Below are 18,322 nucleotides of genomic sequence, written 5' to 3'. Positions count from 1 at the left end.
GTGTGATGGTTAATTTTATGTGTCAACTTGAATGGGCCACAGGATACCTAGAAATTTGATCAAACATTATTCTGGGTGTTTTTGTGAATGTATTTTCAGATGAGATTAACACTTAACTGAGTAAAGCAGATTACCCTTCCTAATGTGAATGGGCCTCATCCAATCAGTTGAAAGTCCTCAGAATAGAACAAAAAGTCTGACTCTCTCATGAGTAAGAACAGATTCTCCCTGCCTGACTGCCTTTCAAATGGGACATCAACTTTTTTTTTCCTGCTTTCAGACTCAAACTGAAACATCAGCTCTCCTTGGGTCTTGAACCTACTGATCTTCATACTGAAACTAAACTATTAGCTCTCCTGAGTCTCTAGCTTGCTGATTCACCATGCAGATCTTGAGACTTACAGACACCCTATTCACATAAGCCAATTCCCTATAATAAATCTCTTTAGTGAGACTGGTTACTCAGCTCAAGCAACACAGACATTTTCCCATTGTTTTTGCCAAGTTTTTCCACCTGAGGACCTTTGCATTTGCCATTCCTTTGTCTGAAGTACTCATTTCAGTCTCTGTCAAACTGGATCTTTCTCATTCTTCAGGCTTCCTCTAAGTGGCATTCTTCAAGTGTCCTTTAAAATAAATAAATCTTTTAGTGACATATGTGACCAAAAGACTTATTTTATATCTATCTATATCTATATCTATATCTATCTATCTGTCTATATATACATATATATACATATATATACATATATATATACATGTATAGACAGATACATACATATATATACATACATATATATATACATATATACGTATATATACATATATATATATACACGTATATATATATACGTGTATATATATATATATATATATGTCTCCTATTCATTATGTTTCTCTGGAAAATCCTGACTAGTTCAAGACTCCAAACTGATTGCTGCTGAGTAAATGACTGCAGGAGGGGAAAAGATACTCCACCTCTTGAAGGATGGAACACCAAGTATATATATATATATGCAAGGAAGGAAGAAAATGATAGTAGCCATCTTTGGAGATCATGTAAAAGGATTTGCTCTTTCCTTTGAAGAGCTACAGGCACCCTGTGCCCTTGTTATGGCTTTCACTGCATGCCCCTACAATTTGATTATCTTTTCTGCTAGACTTTTAGTACTTTATTTTTTTAATTTTTTTAAATTATTATTTATTTTTGAGAGGGAGAGAGAGAGAGACAAAGTGCAAGCAGAGTAGGGGCAGAGAGAGAAAAAGAAACACAGAATCTGAAGCAGGCTCCAGGCTCTGAGCTGTCAGGATGGAGCCCAATGTGGGGGCTCCAACCCATGAACCATAAGATCACGACCTGAGCTGAAGTTAGCCATTTAACCTACTGAGTCACCCAGGCACCCCATAGACTTTTAATACTTTTAAGGTAATAACTGTCTCATTTTATCGCTATATTCCTAGCACCGTACCTCAATAAGTATTTAATAATACTTGATGGATGAATGAAGGGTTGAATGAAAAATATACCCTATACTCATTAACTTTTTACTGAGTTTTTTAAAACTTTATTAATTCCTTCCTCTTAACTCCTACTTAGTTACTTTATATTCTCCCTGAGAAATATACTACGCTATTTCTCTAAGACAGTGTCACCACCTTCAAGATCTCCAAATAATCCAGAACAATATGGAACCAATGACACACAATCATTGCTGTGTAGCACCTGCCCTTCATTTGAGCAAAAAATCCCAGTTCTAACTGACATCATCCCAAAGAATGGATGAGATAAATTTTAAATCATAAAATTGTTTTTATACTTAGAAATTCTAAAAATCACATTCTCTAAGCAGATATAATTTAAAAACCTAGTTTAATAACATACTCTTTCACACTGATTTTGTTTTGAATGTGATCTTTTTCCATATCTGGAAATAATAAATATTCTGGAGCTCAGAACTCTTCTGTGGTATAAAGAATATCTGGGTGCATACTTCTTTGAAAGATTGTGGCTGGGTTAACATCCCTCATTCCTACTTCACTGTCTCCCCTTATCACTCTTCGAGAGCTCTGCATTTCTAACAAAGAAGAGACAATTTCAGAGCTTTGGAGAGGCCTAAACTTTGCTTTATCAAGGACAATACTGGCAACTTTCCAGAAACCTGGAGGCCATGGCTCATCTGCAAATCATGTACATATATTTGCATGAATTTTATTTTGATTAGTAGCCTCAACCCATGATGGTACTTAGGATGAATGAAGCATTTTACATATATGAATAAATGAACATGATTTAGTAGTCTGACTGCTCATAGCTGTGTTTTCCCTATTCCTCTAACTCTGACTCTCCTCATCCATCCCCTTCTTGTTATTCCTTCTCTTTAAATCTAGAATGGGTGTTGCTTTTCTATTTTTAACATACTGATTCTACATTGGTGCTAAGAAAGAAGTTTCTCTGCTTTCATGTTTTATTGATCCATTTAACCTAGACCTACTCTACCCCAAATCATTCTGACTTAGCGATTTTTGAAAAATTCTTTATCTTCACTGGCGTAAACTTGCATTTTGGGGGGCTGAGTCGGTGGCGTATACAAAGCTTGACAACTGTGCAATTTTATTTTGAAGACCTTGTCCCTAAAAGTCCTCCACAAACTGATATACAACTTTAGGGACAAATATATTAAAAGTTATTAATATATAAAGGTGTCAGAAGTAGAGACAAAGGAGAATTACCACTCTATTAATAGCTTTTTATTTTCCCTAAACTTTAAAATCCCCCTGAATGTAATTGTGTGTATATGTGTGTTTGATCTGAGGTAGAGTTAAGTTGGTGAAGAATAAAACAAAGGGTCATGAGTTGATCAGGATAAAGAATAGAGATGATGGCATAAGATGACTGCTGTCAGAAACATGAGGGGAGGAAGACCAATGCAGAATTCTAATCTCATTAGATCTAACTCCAGATTTGGGGACAATTTCTTTTCATCTTTATCTTGCTGTTTCATTTTGTTTTCTTTTTTTCTTTCCAGTTCTTTGGTTTCTTATTTTATTCTCTGACACTCTAATATACTCAAGCCCTGTCTAGTGTTTCACTGTAGCCAGGTCTTTTATAAGGAATAATATATTCATTTCCATATTAGTTATTATTGAGTAGGGCCTAGTTTACTTACGAAAATTAATAATTATTTATTCTTCCTATGTTTAGAACAATGGAAAACATATGAAATTATTTCAAAGTATAATTAATATCTTCTATTTATAACTTACAGGGATAACAAGATAGTCCTAACTATTTAAGATTAAAAACCTACAAGTAATACAGAGAAGTAAATTAATGGTACAAGACAATAGAAATATTATTAGAAATAGTACTTAAGGAATTCAGCTTAAAATGAATTTGAAACTTGAATCAGCGAGGGTTTGATCAGAGAAATAGAACCACATGGAATAAGGAATTTATTATAAGGATTAGATTTTACACAATGATGAGAGTTTGTGAGGAAGGCCATGGAAAAGCCTGTCCCCTGGGTCAGATGTTGTGCCTGAAGTCACTGCTGGTTTTCAAGGCCAGTGGTTAGAAAGGAAAGCTGCACTGGACAGAGTGGGAGAGAGTAAGGATAAACAAGTGGAACCCACAGAGATAAAGGAGAACTCAAATCTAGTTTTCACAGCCTCTAACCTAGCATAAAGGACCTGCAGAAGAACCTGGTGCCGTATGTCACAGAGTTGCTAATGTACTTGGCTCCAGAGTTTGGAAATACTGAAGCGGAAGATTCAGTAAGATCTGGGGGGTGGGGGGAAAGGACAGGATTGTCAGCCTGGTGCTGCTACTGATCAACAAGATGAGCTAGAAGATTCACAACATGAGGATGCTGCAGTACCATCTGGTGCCCTGCACTGACTCAGAAAGGAGAGTCTGCCGATTCGCCTCCACCTTCAAAATCTCTGCGCAAATTGTTCTTGGGCCCACTGTAACCTGGGAACATACCCGAAGGGCGTTTAGAGAAATGCCCTTCCAGCTTCCACCTAAGGTGACACAGAAAAAAAGGCACCACAATCAACCTCCTAAGCACTTTTGTGAGTGAGCCATGATACTGTGTATAAATAATTTAGAATTTGCCTGGCACTTAGCAAGGGCTCAATAAGTGTTAACAGTCAATTTCAAAGCATCATCATGATTTTTTTTGCTATCTTATATAGTTTTAAATTGTGGTTATTTAACGTTTTATTCATGTATTTGTTTTTCCCCTTGATTGTTAAGTTTTTAATTATAAAGATCATGCTTTATACTTTTGTAACATGTAGAGTACTAAGCACAGAATTCTATAATTACTGAGTAATCTTAAGTTGCTGCATTTAATACATTTGGCCAGAGATATTAGGAATATTAGGAGAATGTTTAGATAGGTAAAGAAAAAATGATGCCTGTATTAGTGATATCACACTAAAATATATACTCCATACAGTCTTCTATTTTGTTTACAGTGATATCTCTAGTATCCACAGCAGTGCTTGGTCCAAAGTAAGGACTAAATAAATGTCTGTTGAATCAATGGTTATGTGTGGGGTTCTGGAAAGTTTGAGACATAAACTGGAAACCCACATCATGAATAACTGAATCTTTTTTAGGGGGATTACAAATTCCTGCCCTGTTCCTCCTCCATACCAGGTTCCAATATTAGGGGGTTTTACACATAGGTGGGAATTGTAGTTGCTTCCCCTGCAAGTTTACCACCTTTTTAGATATACAGACACATACACACATACGTGGACACAAAAGCAAAATGCTCAGTTACACATCAATGTATGAATAAAATTGATGAAAATTATAATATAACATTTTACCAACAATTCTAACAAAGGAGTGGCATGTAGTATCTGATTTAGAGTAGAGATTCCTGAGCCTAGAGATTTAAAAATAAGATTCAAGATGTTATTAGAAGCCAAGAAGAAGAGGCCAAAAATTCTTGGAGGTAAGAAAATAATTACATAAACAAAAGAAATGGAGGTAGACATTGTCATAGTTCCAAAATAACAGGTTAGCTGAAGCAGAGGTTTTGCACTAAAAACATAGTCATTATTCTTCATGTTTAAATATGTTCAATGCCATGTGAGCAAAGAGTTGATTGCAGTCCTTTTTGAGGCATATCGTGTGCTCTGCCTGCTGCTTCTCTGCTGGTAAGTCTGCACTCAGGTGGCATGTGCACCCAAAGGGTCAAATACACACACATACATGCTAAAATTAACAACTCAGCAGACAACAGATGTTGGTGAGGATGTGGGAAAAGGGGAACCCTCTTACACTGTTGGTGGGAATGCAAAGTGGTGCAGCCACTCTGGAAAACAATATAGGGGTTCCTCAGGAAGTAAAAGATAGAATTATCCCAAGACTCAGAAAATGCACTACAAGGTATTTATCCAAAGGATATAAAAATAACGATTCAAAGGGGCACATGCACCCCAATGTTTATAGCAGCACTATTGACAACAGCCAAATTACAGAAAGAGCCCAAATGTCTATCGACTCATGAATGGACAAAGAACGTTTAGTGCAAAAGTATGTGTATATATATATACATATATACGTGTATATATATATATGTATACATATATATACATACACACGTGCGCGCGCACACACACACACACACATATACAAACACAATGGAATATTACTCAGCCATCAAAAATAATGAAGTCTTGCCATTTGCAATGACACAGATGGAACTAGAGTGTATTACGCTAAGCAAAATAAGTCAGTCAGAGAAAGCCAAATATATGATTTCACTCATTTGTGGAATTTAAGAAACAAAATAGATGAAAATATGGGAAGGAAAGGAAAAATAAAATAAGGTAAAAGTGAAAATGGAGGCAATCCATAAGAGACTATTACTATAGAGAACAAACTGAGGGTTGATGGAGAGGAGATGGGTGGGAGATGGGCTAAATGAGTGATGGGCATTAAGGAGGCACTTGGGATGAGCACTGGGTGTTACATGTGAGTGATGAATTACTAGATTCTACGCCTGAAACCAATACTACACTATATGTTAACTAACTTGAATTTACATAAAATCTTGGAAAGAAAAAATTTTTTTTAATTAAAAAAAAATAACATTCTGGAATGACACATATCATGTCTACCCACACAGCCAAATTTATTAGAATCCCAGAATGCAGATACCATAAAGGTCCAGCAAACCTCCTTCTCAGAATAAAAGCAGTACATTCTCAAGACTAGAACAAATTAAAGAACTGTGTTGGTGATCCATAGGATGTTTATGGAAAATAGATGAGTGTATTACAAAAACTTGAAGCTTTTGGTTAATTTCTGTTATTTTACACTTACTCAAGTTCAATTCATTTCAAAACAATAGAACATAAAAAGGGAAAAGAATTGTTTATCCTTTCCTATCTTCTTTTTAGATATGTATTACGAATTTAATTCTCATTTTGAACTCTTTTTTGATCATCATGAACAGTGAGGAAACCTTCTAATATAGTGTTTCTGTACACTGTGTCCTGCCTATAACATAGAACACTTAATAATAGTGATCTCTTATGATATAAATTATTGTCTGAAATTTCAGTACCCAAAGCCTGAATCTGTGAAAATACAATTAGATTGCCTTAGGGACATAGCAAAATTAAATGAGACCTGATTTGAACCTAGACATCTATTTGAAGTTAGGCCAGCAAACAATCAACATGGGAATGAAATAGAGGGATATACATAAAACAGCATCAGACTAAAATATCAAAGAAAGCTCCTGAGCTATTTCTGGATCCTCAAGTAGGTGGGTATTTGCTGTGTAATCTGCCTCAATTCTATGGCTTTCCCTAAAGATAGCTTTTTAAATTAAACTATGAAACATGCATAAATGTCATTTATTTTGGATATTGGTTGATTTACATTTGGTTAATGACCTTAAACTAAAGTGAAAATGTGTGTTGAGGTAGTCATATTTTAGGGTTTCTCTCTTATCTAGAATCCAAGGGCATGCAGAAGACATAATCTCAAATTGTTTCAGTACAACCAACATTTGTTTATGCAGTGGATATAATTATCCCCCTTAGGACTTGCATCCCCTTAAAAGTGAGAAGCCAGAATCAGGAAATATCAAATCTGAAAGAAAAGTTAGTGGTCCTCTAGACTTCATTTTATTTTTTTAATTTTTATTCAAATTTCAGTTAGCTAATATACAGGTAACAATAATCCCATGTATACAATAACTATGGTGATTCAACATTTCCATACAACACCAGTGCTCATCACAAGCGGATTCCTTAACCCCCATCACCTATTTAACCCATCTACTCACGCACCTCTCTCTGGTAACCATCAGTTTGCTCTCTATAGAAGAGTCTGTTTCTTGGTTTACCTCTCTCTCTTTTATTCCCTTTGCTCATTTGTTTTGTTTTTTCAATTCCAAAAAAGAATGAAATCATATGGTATTTGTCTTTCTCTGATTTCACTTAGCATAATACTCTCGAGCTCCATCCATGCCACTACAAATGACAAGAGTTCATTATTTTTGATGGCTGAGTAATATTCCATTGTGTATATATATATATATATATACCACACCTTCTTTACACATTCATCAGTCAGCAGGAACTTGTGCTGTTTCCATAATTTGGCTATTGTAGATAATGCTGCTATAAACACAGGGGTGCAGGTATTCCTTTGAATTAGTGTTTTTGTATTCTTTGGGTAAATGTCTAGTAGTGCAGTTGCTGGATCATAGAGTATTTCCATTTTTATACTCTTTGAGGAACTTCCATACTGTTTTCCAGAGTGCCCGCAACAGTTTGCATTCCCACCAACAGTGCAAGAGGGCTACTCTTTCTCCACATCCTTGCTGACACCTGTTACTGTATTATGTGATTTTAGTCATTCTGACAGGTGTGAGGTGATGTATCAATGTAGTTTTGATTTGTATTTCCCTGGTAACCAGTGATGTCAAGCATCTTTTCATGTGTCTGTTGGTCATCTGTATGTCTTCTTTTCTCTATTCATGTCTTCTGCCCATTTTTAAATAAGATTATTCAGTTTTTTGAGTGTTGAGTTTTACAAATTCTTTATATATTTTGGATACTGTTTATTATATATGTAATTTGCAAATATTATCTCCCATTCCACAGGTGGCCTTTTAGTTTTGTTGATTACTTCCTTCACTATGCAGAAGCTTTTTATTTTGATGAAGTCCTAATAGTTTATTTTTGCTTTTGTTTTCCTTGCTTCAAGAGACATATCTGGAAAGAAGCTGCTATGGCCAATGTCAAATAGGTTACTGCCTGTGTTCTCCTCTAGGATTTTTATGTCTCACATTTAGGTCTTTAATCCATTTTGAATTTATTTTTGTGTATGGTGTAAGAAAGTGGTCCAGTTTCATTATTTTGCATGTTGCTGTCCAGTTTTCCCAACACCACTTGTTGAAGAAACTATCTATCTTTTTCCCATGGATGTTCTTTCCTGCTTTGTCAAAGATTAATTGACCATACACTTATGTTTTAGAAATGAGCAAACTATGAACCTAAAAAGTTTAGAGAGCTGCTCTATATCACACAGGTAATAAGGGGCAAAGAAGGAACAAGATTCCTTAGGAATTCCAGGAGAGTGATTTTCAAGTAGACCTCAGGTACTGAGAATAAGGAGCCACCAGGTTTGGAATAGGCCCTCTTGGTGGGAGTGACTGGGAGTTGAACAGTTGTGAAGACTGAACCAATGACAAAACTGAGTTTCTTTTAAAAAGTAGCATTTCTTTATTTTCTCTTTTTTAAAAATTTAATATCACATTTTATTTAATCTAAAATATGCAAAACATTTCAATAAGCAATCAATAAAAATTATTAATACAGTATACAATATCCTTTTTTTCATACTAAATCTTTGAGATCCAATAATAATTTTATATTAACAGCTTCAGACTGGCCACATTTCAATTGCTTGATAGCCAAATATGGTGAATAATTACTTTTTTGGGTGGTGCAAACTTAGCCTTAGATTTTTCAGATCTTTTTTTTAAACTTAATTAATTTAAATTCAAGTTAGTTAACATACACTGTGGTACTGGTTTCAAGAGTAGAACCCAGTGATTCATCATTTACGTATAACACCCAATGCTCATCCCAACAAGTGCCCTCCTTAATGCCCATCACCCATTTAGCCCATCCCCTTACCCGCCTCCCTTCTAGCAACCCTCAGTTTGTTCCCTACATTTAAGAGTCTCTTACAGTTTGCCTCCCTCTGTTTTTAACTCATTTTTCCTTCCCTCTCCCCCATGTTCATCTGTTGTTGTTTCTTAAGTTCCAGATGAGTTGAATCATATATTTGTCTTTCTCTGACTTATTTCACTTAGCATAGCACACTCTAGTTCCATCCACGTTTTTGCAAATAACAAGATTTCATTCTTTTTGATTGCCAAGTAGCATTCCATTGTATGTATGTATATACACCTTCTTTATCCATTCACCAGTTGACGTACATTTGGACTCCTCCCATAATTTGGCTATTGTTGATAGTGTTGCTATAAACATTGAGGTGCATGTACCCCTTGGAATCAGTATTGTTGTATCCATTAGATAAATACGTAGTAATGCAATTGCTGGGTTGTAGGATAATTCTATCTTTAACTTTCTGAGGAAACTCCACACTGTTTTCCAGAGTGGCTGCACCACTTTGCATTCCCACCAGCAGTGCAAAACAGTTCCTCTTTCTCTGCATCCTTGCCAACATTTATTGTTTCCTGAGTTGCTCATTTTAGCCATTTGTGAAGTGGTATCTCATTGTGGTTTTGATTTGTATTTCCCTGATGATGAGTGATGCTGAGCATATTTTCATGTGTCTGTTAGCCATCTGGATGTTTTCTTTGGAAAAGTATTTATGTCTTCTGTCCATTTCTTCACTGGATTATTTGTTTTGTGGATATTGAGTTTGGTAAGTTCTTTATAGATTTTATATACTTACCCTTTATCCAATATGTCGTTAGCAAATATCTTCTCCCATTCCATGGGTTGATTTCAATTTTGTTGATTGTTTCCTTCACTGTGCAGAAGCTTTTTATCTTGATGAGGTCCTAATAGTTCATTTTTGTTTTTATTTTCTGTACCTCCAGAGACATGTCTAGGAAGAAGCTGCTGCAGCTGAGGTCAAAGAGGTTACTACCTGTTTTCTCCCCTACGATTTTAATGGTGTCCTGTCTCACATTTAGGTCTTTCATTCATGTTGAATTTATTTTTGTGTATGGCTTAAGAAAGTGGTCCCGTTTCATTCTTCTGCATGTCACTGTCCAAGTTTTCCAGCACCATTTGCTGAAGAGACTGTCTTTTTTACATTGGATACACTTTCCTGCTTTGTCAAAGATTTGTTGGCCATAAATTTGAGGGCCCATTTCTGGGTTCTCTATTCTGTTCCATTAGATTGCTCCTAACGTCCTTAGTATAGACATTTTAACAATATTTGTTCTTCCAATCCATGATCATGGAATGTTTTCCATTTCTTTGTGTATTCTTCAATTTCTTTCATAAGTTTTCTATAGTTTTCAGTGTACAGTTCTTTTACCTCTTTTGTTAGGTTTCTTCATAGGAATCTTATGGTTTTTGGTGCAATTATAAATGAGTAGATTCCTTGATTTCTCTTTCTGCTGCTTCATTAGTGGTGTATAGAAATGAAATTGATTTCTGTACATTGACTTTATATCCTATGAATAAATATTGCTGAATTCATGTGTCAGTTCTAGCAGTTTTTTTGGTGGAGTCTTTCGGGTTTTCCATGTAGAGTATCATGTCATCTGTGAAGAGTGAAAGTTTGACTTCTTCTTTGCCAATTTGTATGCCTTTTATTTTTTTGTTGCCTAATTACTGAAACTTCCAGTACTATATTGAACAACAGTGGTCAGAGTAGACTTCTCGCTGTGTTCCTTAGGGGGAAAGTTCTCAGTTTTTCCCCACTGATGATGATATTAGCTGTGGGCCTTTCATATATGTCTTTTATAATGTTGAGGTATGTTCATTCTATCACTACTTTCTTCCGGATTTTTATCAAGAAAGGATGCTGTATTTTGTCAAATGCTTTTTCTGTATCTATTGAAAGGATAATATCCTTTTTATCCTTCTTTTATTAATGTGGTGTATCACATTAATTGATTTATGAATATTGAACCAGCCCTGCAGCCCTGGAGTAAATCCCACTTGGTCCTGGTGAATAATTCTTTTAATGTAATATTGAATTCGATTTGCTATCATCTTGTTGAGAATTTTTGCATCCAGGTTCATCAGGGATATTGGCCCATAATTCTTTTTTTAGTGGGGTCTTTGTCTGGTTTTGGTAATGCTGGCTTCATAGAATGAATTTGGAAGCTTTCATTCCATTTCTATTTTCTGGAACAGTTTGAGAAGAACTCTTCTTTAGATGTCTGGTAGAATTCCTCTGAGAAGCCATCTGGCTCAGAACTCTTCTTTGTTGGGAGATTTTTGATAACTGATTCAATATCTTTGTTGGTTATGGACATGTCCTCTCTATATATCACATCCAATATGACTACCAGTCTTCCAATGGAAAGACTTTCCAATTCTCTGGGTGGGAATAAAGCCAGAAGTACATACCTCCAAACTGGTTAGGTAGATACGTTTGGAAGCTAATGGATTTTAAGAAATAGGAAAGTATATATCAATTTCCCCTTCAATCCAATCCAAATTGTTTTTCTTTTACACTGTTGACTTTTTGTTCTGCTAAACTCTCATCATAAAAGCTTTCACTAAGTAAAAGTTACTAACTAGAAAGTTGTGTTGTCTTCTTTAGCTTCTCCTTCCCTTGTTCTATCATTTGGTCTATAAATATAGCCTAAAAACCATTGAAAATGATTTTACTCTTTTGTCTTACCAATTATGCTACAATGAGTAACTATTTATAAACCTCCTTGTGTAAGTTTTTCTCTAAGCTGTGTGCTAAAGAGGGAAGTTTTGGGTAAAAAGTTACGATCATGTTAATTATAGTCAAAACATCTATGAAAGTTTCACCTATTTATATTTCCAGCAACAATATATGAGAGTACTTGTTAACACACCAAACATTCACAAATTCACATTAACCTAGTATATTTTCTCTCATCATGAGTGGCTGACCTATTTTCCTTTATTTCATGACATCTGATTATTTTTCATATCCTTTGCCCATTCTTCTAAATGTCCATCATAAAGGACTAATTAAATATATTATTTTGTAGCCATTTAATAAAATAATAGGCAGCTATTACTAAAAGTCATGGAATGCTACATGACCTAATATGAGAAAACCTCCAATACATACAGGTAAATTTTTTTAAAGTTTATTTATTTATTTTGAGAAAGAGAGATAGAGAATGGGGGAGGGAGAGAAAAAGAATCCCAAGCAGGCTCCGCACTGTCAATGAATAGCCCGACGCAGGACTCAAACCCACAAACCGTGAGATCATGACCTGAGCCAAAGTCAAGAGTCAGACACCTCACTGGCTGAGCCACCCAGGCACCCTTATACAGTTAAATTTTTAAGAATATGTCAAATTGGCAAAAAGGGTGAAGAGGCGTGGGAGATACAGGCTTCCAGTTATGGAATGAATAAGTAACAGGGATAAAACGTACAGCAGTGGTATCATAATCATATTGTATAGTGGCTGATGGTAGCTACACTTATGGTGAGCATAGCACAGTCCAGACTTGTCAAATCACTATGCTGTACACCTGAAACTGATGTAACATTGTGTATCAACTATATTTTGATTTTTAAAAATGGGGGAAAAGTGTCCAATAGTGTGCATAACATGGTAACATTAATTTTCTCAGAAAATTGTATCTAACAAAGATATATACACCCATTCTTATATGTGCAGAGAACATCTCTGGAATGATATATAGAAAACTAGAAAGCAAGGTTACCTCTGCGAAGATGTATGATGGACTTAGATACAGGTTAAGGACAACATTCTTGTACACAATATGTCATTTGGTAGGTTTTTATTTCTTTTCGTTTTTACTATACATATGTGTTAGCAATTTAAATTAAAAAATAGTGGGGGGGCGCCTGGGTGGCTCAGTTGGTTAAGCGGCCGACTTCGGCTCAGGTCATGATCTCACGGTCTGTGAGTTCGAGCCCCGCGTTGGGCTCTGTGCTGACAGCTCAGAGCCTGGAGCCCGTTTCAGATTCTGTGTCTCCCTCTCTCTCTGACCCTCCCCTGTTCATGCTCTGTCTCTCTCTGTCTCAAAAATAAATAAACGTTAAAAAAAAAATTTTTTTTTAAAATAAATAAATAAAAAATAAAAAATAGTGGGGTGCCTGGGTGGCTCGGTTGGTTAAGCGTCCGACTTCAGCTCAGGTCATCATCTCGCAGTTTGTGAGTTTGAACCCTGCGTCGGGCTCTGTGCTGACAGCTAAGAGCCTGGAGCCTGCTTCAGATTCTGTGTCTCCCTCTCTCTCTGCTCCTCCCTCACTCGCATTCTGTATCTCTCTCTCTCTCTCTCTCTCTCTTTCTCTCTCTCTCTCTCTCTCTCAAAAATAAAGATTAAAAAAATTTTTTTTAAATAGTAATATCTGGAACCTGAAAAAAAAAACATATTAAATGGAGACAGTAAGAAGCAAGGGAGTGTGAAATAAAAAAGCTGTCAGTGAATTCTTCCTCAAACAGCCATCGGAAGCTGAAAATACCATTGCTGGTTTCAACTGTCAATGAACAGCCAGAGGGCAACATGATCAGGACCTGCTGTCTTGGCATCTACTTCCAACACTGGTAATTCCACTTTTCCCTGGTAGACTTTCCCTCTCCCTTGAAGGAACCCTGAGGCACAGAAGTAGCACAAAGAGTTTTTGGAAGGTCGGTTAGCAATAACTCTTCCTCAGAGAGGCAAAATACAAAACAAGAACAAACAAAACCTAACTTGTGGGTAATAATTTTTATCACTTGTGAGTTCCTAGAAATCATGTAACACTATGGATTATACTCTTCCATAAGACAGACATCATAATTTGAATCTGAATTATGTATTTTTATAACAACAGAAATAAATAAGAATTAAAAAGAATTTCAAGTGTGAATGAAAAATGAAATCACCTACAATCCCACTTTACAGATAAATCACAGTGTTAGTATTTTGATTTTTCTTACAATTAAATGCATACATGACATATTTTATTGCTTTGTATACCTTTTTAAATCTTTACATATATAATTTACATATATTTGCTGCATTTATTTTTACATACTTGGGATAATGTTTTTTAAAAATACTTCTCTAAATAGATACAACCGCTTATCTCAAGGAATGCTTTTGGAGGAAGTGAAATTCAGGTTGCAGTCCAAAGTATTTAGGATTATTCTATTCTCTGTAAGTGTGATTATAGAGTTCTCTTGTTTTGAACATTCTTTGGCAAGTTTTGATATTAGGTTATACTAGCTTTGTAAAAACAATGTGGAAACCTCTCTATTGGGATGTGTGTGTGTCTGTGTGTCTATATAAAGCAATTTAAAGGGCACTGCAATTAAAGTTTGAGTATAATTTTCTACAACACTGTCTGAGTCCACAATCTTTTGTGGAGGTAATTGACAAATTTTTAAAACTTTTCCCAAGGTTATTGTTATATTTAGTTATCTACTCCTCCTTGGCTTAATTTTAAAATACACCTTTATCCATAACCTATCCAATTCAAGGAAATTATCCAATGTGTATTTTTAATCTCCTCTTCAGTTTCCATATGTGCTGTCTGATTTTCAAATTTTGCAGAGGGTGGTGATGAGTTGCCTTCATTATTTTTTTTTACCTGATTGCAACAGTATATTTAACTGACTTTTTTTTTAGAACTGACTGTTGAATTTGCTTACTTAACAATTCACAATTTACTTAGATTTAGAATTCTCCTCTTCGATGTTTTCTGATGCTATTGTTATCTTTATTACTCACTTCCTTCTATGTATTAATTTTCCAAATTCCTAAGGTGAATACTTATTTATTTTCCTCCTTTTATTTTTGAATAATAAAAGCTGTTAGAGATAGAGTGCATTATTGATGCATATTGAACATTATTTCATAAAGCAAGGATATATTATATAAATCTCTAAAACCTTTAAAACATTTACAACTTAAAAATTACACTTGAAACCACATAAAAGTGTACTAGCCATATTGATGATAGAAAAATCAAAGTACTATAAACATATAGAAAATATAAATCATAACACTAATACATTTGACCATATAACATGAATATAGCAATGATACATAATAAGATAACGAATTATTAGAAAGTATACCTTCTAAGACTTTAGAAGAACATTTGGAGATAAACTATATTGTAGCAAACAAAGTTCTTCATTATATCCATGAATGATGGATATAGATCATTTCTTCAAAAATAAAGAAATAGCTTCAGTGAATCTGAATATTAAAATGCCTTGCCAAGGAAATTTTTTCATAATATTTTAGAAGAATTCTCAACATAATATCTTATTTTCATTTTCTCATTATTTTACTTTTCTACCTCCCATCTCCACACTTCTTATTGTACAATATAAGTTCACCTTGAAAGTAAAAATAAATGATATAAAGGTGACTTGAGAATTGTGACTGAATGAATAAATCACCAAAGAGCCCCTTTGTTGAAATATAACTATGAAGGTTTGAATAAAACTATTGGCTATAAACTGTCAACTCATCATGCAAATCTGGAGCCAAGAGCAGCAATATGAAATGCTATGTTTATTTGTTGGAAAGCATTCAACATAATCCACTCGGGTTTTAATGAGCAAATAAAGTGAGCAAAAATTTAACTACAGGATTTTATTTGGTAATATTAAATAATCAGATTAACCAAATAGGTCATTGCAAGAAGTAATTTGTACTGCTGCCATTTATATACATTTTGTATCTACTTTCTTAACTGGATTGAGGTCATATAAAGAACTGAGTTTCTTCTCTATGAGCAGCCATTTTCAAAACATACATTAAAGGAATAATTTTTTCTTCTGAGTACGAAATGGACAGGAAGCAAAATTTAACAGAAAATAAGAGAACTGCTGATAAAAATATATAGGTTAAGTTGGATTCTTTTACCTTTTTCCTTCTTTTAAATAAGCATGGATTCTTGTATGTTGACAGAAAAATGTGAAGAACAACCTATTTGTAGTCAACTAATCACTATTATATCTTATAATATTGCTGGAATTAGGAAATGTGTGTTGCTATAATACTTAATGAGACAGAAGAAATATAAACATTAATAGTCTTTTCTTAGCTTTTTCTGTTATTAACGCTCAGGAATTAAAAGGAATTTATTTGAAAGATGTTTACATTAATTCTTATGACCTGGACACTTTTGCAAAAATGCATATAATGGACAACTCATCATTAAATGCCAAAGCAGTTGTTTCCCATTTTTATTCAGAATTTTTAAAATGTCTAAATCTTTCAATGTGAAACAAGAATGTTATTTAAATCAGGAGAGAGTGTCATTTCTTTCTAATGCCCTTGTCAAACAACTACTCTAAAATAGTACAACATGTCATTCTGAAATGCCATAGATTAATAAGAGACGTTCAAATCCTGCAGTGCAATTCGTTTTTTGCCTCCAGTCATGACTTCCTTTTCTATGGCCTTTGGTTTAGTTTCTGAATTCATATATGCACAAATTGACAAATTTTCTTATGTAATAAAAATTTTAAGAGAGAACACAGAAATGTACAGTATAATAAAGGAAGTGTGAAGGAATTATTCACACACAGTTACCCATGTACATCTAGTTTATATACAAACCATCTGAATTATATTTTTTTTACTAAATTTCAGAGAAGTTTGGAATCCACAGAATAGAAACTAAGCCCTGTCCAAGAATTTATTTCATAACAAGTAAAAGATATGGCAAGTAGGGTAGAGGATAAATGGTTGTTCAGCACAGCATCAAGTGTAATGTTGACATATACATGCTAACTCCAGCTAGATGAGGTTTGATAGCTAGTGAAATAAATTCAAGAAAAAAGTTACCTCTAATCTTTCAGCAAATCTTTAAAATCATAACGAACTGACATTTAAACTCTATTATCTTCATTTTGTTTAAAAATAATGTTTTTGTATGGATTTTAAAACAAATTTTTACAGTAACATCTATTCCTAATTTTTCGAATTTCTAGTAATGCCCAAAGAAGATTAGATTTCTGACCTAACCACCGCCATAAACGAAACTGACTTAAAGTAGAATCTTTGATATCTTCCTCTTCTTGATATCCTTTAGTGAATTCCACTGCAAAAAGAATAAAATGTAAATTGCTAATCTCAGTTTTAAAGCCCTCACCTCAACATTTCCAAACGTATCACTCCAAATATGTCTGCTTAACACTAACCCTTGCTCTCAACCCAAGCCATCTGGTATTCCCATCCTCCATGGCATGGTTTCCTCTCTGATGCCAGCCCCATCACTACTTATCATAGAAAGTGACTGGACGGGTAGGAGCCAAAGCTGTCAGACTTTTCAGCTCTAGGTGACTGGGAGGTTAGTGATACCTTTAACAGATATAAAGTTCACAACAAATAAAAGTATGTTGGGGAGCATAGTATAGTCAATTTTAGAAGTACCACTTTGGGGTTCTTTGGGGTTCATGTGATATCGAACAAGAGGTGCTTGACAGACAACTGTAAATACTCAAGTTCAGGATATACCTTTGGGTGTCATCCCCTTACAGATATTAGTTGAAGTTAATGAGAGTATAAAAACAAAGAGCCAAGGAGACAAATTTGGTAGAATGTGTATATGATCTAGTAAGAGTAAGAGTTAATAGAAAAAAATAATAATGAAATAGAAGAGCATGATGAAATGAGATTTTCAAGAATGCAGAGGTAATCAAGGTACATTTGCTTATAAACAGAGAGGTTGAAGAAATAAAATACACAGACATGCCATTGGATTTGGCAATGAGGATATTATTGGGAGTACTACCTTTAGATCTAGGTAGGCAGGGCCTCTCACACCACTATACAACCCTTTGTACCACAAGCACATTCACATAACACTGTAATAAAGAACACACGGGCAACTCCTTCTCTTAGGATTTGGCTCTCAGTTCCATAAAGATAAGATCAGTACCCCCCCAACATTAGTTTTAATAACCCCAAAACATTTCTGATTATAGCTGTATGCACTCTAAACATAGGCAAGTGAACCCCAGTGTCGTCAAAGTCAATGGGTTGTGCTACTACCAAAAATGGGATGGGATGCAGGGAGGAGCTGAATGACAGAAGAGTTTAGGAAAGGAAAAATCACATTGAATTAATTAACTTTTCAAATCATTCTTCTCAGATCTCATGA

The sequence above is a fragment of the Panthera uncia genome, chromosome C2 (assembly GCF_023721935.1).
Source record: "Panthera uncia isolate 11264 chromosome C2, Puncia_PCG_1.0, whole genome shotgun sequence".
NCBI classification, from domain to species: domain Eukaryota; kingdom Metazoa; phylum Chordata; class Mammalia; order Carnivora; family Felidae; genus Panthera; species Panthera uncia.
Note: the sequence above shows the minus strand (reverse complement) of the source record.